This window comes from Lissotriton vulgaris, chromosome 12 (assembly GCF_964263255.1).
Source record: "Lissotriton vulgaris chromosome 12, aLisVul1.2, whole genome shotgun sequence".
NCBI classification, from domain to species: domain Eukaryota; kingdom Metazoa; phylum Chordata; class Amphibia; order Caudata; family Salamandridae; genus Lissotriton; species Lissotriton vulgaris.
The window spans coordinates 255400396-255407033 of NC_141700.1; positions in this window are offsets into that span (position 1 = coordinate 255400396).

Sequence of the window (6638 nt, forward strand, 5' to 3'; positions counted from 1 at the left end):
GATGAATGATGGATGGGTGGACAGATGTATGAAAGGGTGGGTGGATGAAGGATGGATGTATGGATGAAAGGGTGGATGGATATATGGATGGAATAATGAAAGGGTGGATGGATGAAGGATGGATGTATGGATGAAAGGGTGGATGGATATATGGATGGAATAATGAAAGGGTGGATGGATGAAGGATGGATGTATGGATGAAAGGGTGGATGGATGAAGGGTGGATGGATGAAGGGTGGATGTATGGATGAAAGGGTGGATGGATGAAGGATGGGTGGATGAAGGATGGATGTTTGGATGAAAGGGTGGATGGATATATGGATGGAATAATGAAAGGGTGGATGGATGAAGGATGGATGTATGGATGAAAGGGTGGATGGATGAAGGATGGATGTATGGATGAAAGGGTGGATGGAGGAAGGATGGATGTATGTATGAAAGGGTGGATGGATGAAGGATGGATATATGGATGGATGGATGGATAAAAGGTTGCATGGATGAATGATGGATGGATGTGTGAAAAGGTGGGTGGAAGAATGATGGGTGGATGGATGGACGGGTGGATAGGTAAAGGATGGATGTATGGATGGAAGGATGAAAGGGTGGATGGATGATGGATGTATGGATGGATAAAAGGTTGCATGGCTAAATGATGGATGGATGGATGTGTGAAAAGGTGGGGGATGATGGATGGATGGGTGGATGGATGTATGGATGAAAGGGTGGGTGGATGAAGGATGGATGTATGGAAGAAAGGGTGGATGGATATATGGGTGGAATAATGAAAGGGTGGATGGATGAAGTACGGATGGAAGGATGAAAGGGTGGAAGGATGAAAGGGTGGAAGGATGAAAGGGTGGATGGATGAAAGGGTGGATGGATGAAAGGGTGGATGGATGAAAGGGTGGGTGGATGAAAGGGTGGATGGATGAAAGGGTGGATGGATGGAAGGGTGGATGGATGAAGGATGATGTATGGGTAGATGGATAAAAGGTTGCATGCATGAATGATGGATGGATTTGTGAAAAGGTGGGTGGATGAGTGATGGGTGAATGGATGGATGTAAGGGTGGATGGATGAAGGATGGATGGAAGGATGAAAGTGTGGATGGATGGATGAAGGATTGATGTATGGATGGATAAAAGGTTGCATGGATGAATGATGGATGGATGGATGTGTGAAAAGGTGGGGGATGAATGATGGATGGACGGATGGATGAAAGGGTGGGTGGATGAAGGATGGATGTATGGATGAAAGGGTGGATGGATATATGGATGGAATAATGAAAGGGTGGTGGATGGATGAAGGATGGATGTATGGATGAAAGGGTGGATGGATATATGGATGGAATAATGAAAGGGTGGATGGATGAAGGATGGATGTATGGATGAAAGGGTGGATGGATGAAGGATGGGTGGATGAAGGATGGATGTATGGATGAAAGGGTGGATGGATATATGGATGGAATAATGAAAGGGTGGATGGATGAAGGATGGATGTATGGATGAAAGGGTGGATGGATGAAGGATGGATATATGGATGGATGGATGGATAAAAGGTTGCATGGATGAATGATGGATGGATGTGTGAAAAGGTGGGTGGAAGAATGATGGGTGGATGGATGGACGGGTGGATAGGTAAAGGATGGATGTATGGATGGAAGGATGAAAGGGTGGATGGATGATGGATGGATAAAAGGTTGCATGGCTAAATGATGGATGGATGGATGTGTGAAAAGGTGGGGATGATGGATGGATGGGTGGATGAAAGGGTGGGTGGATGAAGGATGGATGTATGGATGAAAGGGTGGATGGATATATGGATGGAATAATGAAAGGGTGGATTGATGAAGTATGGATGGAAGGATGAAAGGGTGGAAGGATGAAAGGGTGGATGGATGAAAGGGTGGATGGATGAAGGATGATGTATGGGTGGATGGATAAAAGGTTGCATGGATGAATGATGGATGGATGTGTGAAAAGGTGGGTGGAAGAATGATGGACGGGTGGATAGGTAAAGGATGTATGGATGGAAGGATGAAAGGGTGGATGGATGATGGATGTATGGATGGATAAAAGGTTGCATGGATGAATGATGGATGGGTGGATGGATGTGTGAAAAGGTGGGTGTGTGGATGGACGGGTGGATAGGTAAAGGATGGATGTATGGATGGAAGGATGAAAGGGTGGATGGATGTGTGGAAGTGTGGGTGGATGAATGATGGATGGATGGATGTGATGAGGTCTAACAGGCGCATTTATGGTTGTCGATAGTTGTTTATGATGAGGAGTACTAGTTTCTAGAATCTTTTGTCGGAAGTGGGTCCTTACACCTAAAAAGGTTTTACAAGGGGGTCTCGGTATCAAAAAGTTTGATGACCTCTGTTCTAACCCAAGGTACGGAGCTGATTAGACCCTAAGAGAAATCTTGGATAGATTCTTGGCAAACTTATGCTACACCTCACTTACTTCTTCCGTCGTACTAGACTTAGGTGAGGTACATCGGGGTAGGCGTATTTTAGAAGCACCAGTTCAGTACTTTTAATCTTTAATTATTCATGTATGTATTTTATGGCTTAAAAACCATACCATGCTTTTACAATATTATTTTACAATACTCTTCTTCTACTGTACGCATTATACCTTACAGCCAGTATTACGATTGTAGCAGTTCATTTCTACTGCATGAGAAAGAAGACTGTTCAATAAATACCTTTTATTGAAAACACCATTCTCTCTATTTCTCTGCAACGCTGGTGAAACGAAGCATGCACGAATAACTGAGTAAAATATCTATCTATTGTTTCCACTACTCTGAAGATCAGTTTTATCTTGGGGAAACTAAGTTGTCATGTTTATGCGGTTGTCAGAAACTAATCCCTTCTTGTGAATTCGAGAAAGTTTCTAGTGACCTCTGAGCTAGCTGGCACTCACAATTAAGTCTAATATATTCAATAGAGACCTAGTAGACATAAGTCCCACGTCAAATCTATAGGATATATTATTCCAATGGTCAGAGCCTATTGGGAATATAGGAACTACACTACAAGACACTGTCAGGAACTTTCTTATTCAACATGAGGCACCATCCAATTGAAATTTTGAATAATTTCTTGTACAGTACATAAAATCAATTTTCTGATGAAAAACGATGATCCTGGACAATACAATCTTTCTCCATTTGGTCAGTAATGGTGATTTTTTTAATGTTTAATCGTTTGACTATAAATGACTGTTGGACGTGAATTATCATTTTTGGAACTATAATAAGAGTGTTTATAGTCATTTTCATGCCCGAAATCAAGCAAAATACAAGCTTCTGAATTGGAGTAGAAGTGTATAAAAATGGCAATTTGGTCTCTGTCAGGACTTAAAAAGTGGTTATTCAACAAAAGGCACAATTCAAATGACATTTTTAACCTTTTTTTTTTGCACAGTCCAAAAACATCAATTTTCTAATGAAAACGATGATGCTGGCCGGACTTTACCAACTTTCTCCAGATGGCCAGTAATGGTTGATTTTTGGATGTTTTTCTCTTTTGACTGCAATTGACTGTTGGATAGAAATTATCACTTTTGGAACTAAAATAAGTGTTTCGAGTCATTTTCCTGCCCGAAATCAGGCAAAATACAAACCTCTAAATTGGACAGAAAGACTCCAAAAATGGCAATTTTAGTCACTGTGGGCTCTAAAAAAAAGTTGTTTTCAACCTGAGGCAAAATCCAATGGACATGTTGAATCATTTTTTGTAGAGTGAAAAATAGTCAATTTTCTCATGAAAAATGATGACCCTGGACTTTACGAACTTTCTCTCGATGGTCAGTAAGGGTGATTTCTGAATGTTTAATCTTGTAAATGACTGTAAATGACTGTTGGATGTGAATTATCATTTCTGGAACTAAAATAAGTGTGTTTAGAGTCATTTTCATGCTCAACATCTAGCAAAACATAAGCCTTTGGGTAGGAGGAAAAGTCTGTAAAAATTGAAATTTTGTTAACTGTGAGGCCTTAAAACTTAGTTTTTCAACATGAGTCAGGATCCAATTGAAATTTTGAATAATATTTTGAACAGTCAAAAAAATCTATTTTGTTATGAAAAATGATGACCCCAGAGCTTAGGAACTTTCTCCAAATGATTAGTAATGGTGATGTTTTGAAAGTTTAATCTTTTGACTGTAAATGACTGTTGGACATGAATTATCAATTTCAAAACTAAACTAAGAGTGTTTAGTGTAATTTTCATGACCAAAATTGAGCAAAGTACAAGCTTATGAATTGGAGGAAAAGTCTATAAAAATGGCAAATGTGGTCACAGTGAGGCCTTAAAAAGTGGTTATTCAACACCGGGCACCATCCAATTAACATTTGAATAATTTTTTGTACAGTCCAAAAAAATCAAGTTTCTAATGAAAAACAATGATGCCGGCCGGAACTTACAAACTTTTTCTAGATGGTCAGTAATGGTGATTTTCTTAATGTTTAATCTATTGACTATCAATGACTGTTGGATGTGAATTATCATTTTTGGAACTAAAAGAAGTGTGTTTTTAGTCATTTTCATGCACGTGATCAAGCAAAATACAAGCTTCGGAATTGGAGCAGAAGTATATAAAAATGGCAATTTGGTCACAGTCAAGCTTTCAAAAAATGGTTATTCAACACGGGGCACGATCCAATTGACATTGTGAATAATTTTTTTTACAGTCCCAAAAAATCAATTTTCGTATGAAAAACGATGTCCCTGGACCTTACGCACTTTCTCCAGATGGTCAGTAACATTGATTTTTGATTGTTTTATATTTTGATTGTAAATGACTGTTGGATGTAAATTATCACTTTTAAAACTAAAATAAGTGCATTTAGTGTCATTTTCATGCCCAAAATCTAGCAAAACATAAGCTTCTGAGTAGGAGGAAAAGTCTGTAAAAATGGAAATTTTGTTAACTGTGTGGCCTTATAAAGTGGCTATTCAACATGAGGCTCGGTCCAATGGACAGTTTGAATCATTTTTTGTACAGTCCAAAAAATCTACTTTGTTATGAAAAACTATGACCCCAGAGCTTAGGAACTTTCTTCAGATGATCATTAATGGTGATTTTTTGAAAGTTTAATCTTTTGACTGTAAATGACTGTTGGGCATGGATTATCATTTTCAAAACTAAACTAAGAGTATTTAGCGTAATTTTCATGACCGAAATTGAGCAAAATGCAAGCTCCTTAATTTGGAGGAAAAGTCTATAAAAATGGCAAATTTCGACACAGTGAAGCCTTAAAAAGTGGTTATTCAACACCGGGCACAATCCAATTAACATTTGAATAATTTTTTGTGCAGTCCAAAAAAATCACGTGTCTAATGCAAAACGAGGATGCCGGCCGGACCGTACAAACTTTTTTCAAGATGGTCAGTAACAGTGATTTTTTTAATGTTTAAACCGTTGTATGTGAATTATAATTGTTGGAACTAAAATAAGTGTGTTTATAGTCATGTTCATGCCCATAATCAAGCAAAATACAAGCTTCTGAATTGGAGCACAAGTCTATGCAAAGCGCGAGACCTAGTCAAGCGCGCCCTTAGGGTCCGGCCCTCCGGATCCCCGCCACACCCCAATTGTTTGTCCAGTAGCCGGTTGGCTACTGGACATGAAGCCCTTCCTTGTCAGCGTGTGACGGGCTTCCGGCGGGAGCCCAGGCGGGGTGGGCGGAGGAGCTGAAAGGGGCTATTTAGCCCCAGGGACACCTAGTCTCGCTCTCTTTTTCTGAGCTGGACACCCACCTGAACGGAGCTTTCTTTGAATCTCTTTTGACGGCGTGGGAGTTTAGCACTTCACGGTCGGCTACGGAATATTGCGCCTTGGTCGTCGGGACTCTTCGAGGCGTCGGTTGAGTCGCGGCTTGGGCGTAGCTGTGTTCGAGGTGAGGTGTTGGGGCGCTGGGGGCAAGCGGGCTTGTGGCGAGGGTTTCAGGTGTGTTCCATAGCCACTTTGTCTGCGGGGTTAGATTCCTGGTTTGTCATGCGGGAGACTGGCATTCAAGGACGGGCAAGAGCTTAGGCTGTGTGCGCGTAAGCTGGGGCAGATTTGAGCGGTGCTTGTTCGACTGTGGTTTTTAGGTGGTAGTGTCCCCGGTACACACTCTTTGGAGACCCCACCACTGATTAGTTTGGGCGTGAGGCTAGGGCTCAGGCGTGCGGCACTTCACCTGTTGTTGCGCATACTGGGAGGGGTGGTCCTATCCGTATTGGCTGTGGCGGATTGTTCGGTGGCCAGCCCAGACTTGCTTGCGGGAGACGCGCTTCCGGGTTTCCATGTGCCCGTTGTTTCCTGTCCAGAGGGTTCTCGGGGGTACGCTGCAGGATCGACCGCGTATCGGGCGTTTTTCCTGATTGCCTTGCTGGGGGAGTATCGCGCGAGTACGCTGGCGGCTGGAGTGCAGTGCCATAGTTGGTAGAGCGCCTCCTTTTGAATACCTGCTTCTTGTGCGGTGCTCTCACAAGGTTCTGGCGGGCTGCGCTGCACATTAGGGGTTTCCTTATTGCCTTGCTGGGGAGTATCGTCAATCTTGGCGCGAGTACGTTGCAGCTGGGGTGCAGTGCCATAGTTGGGAGAGTGCCTCTTTTTAATTCCTGCTTCTTGCGCGGT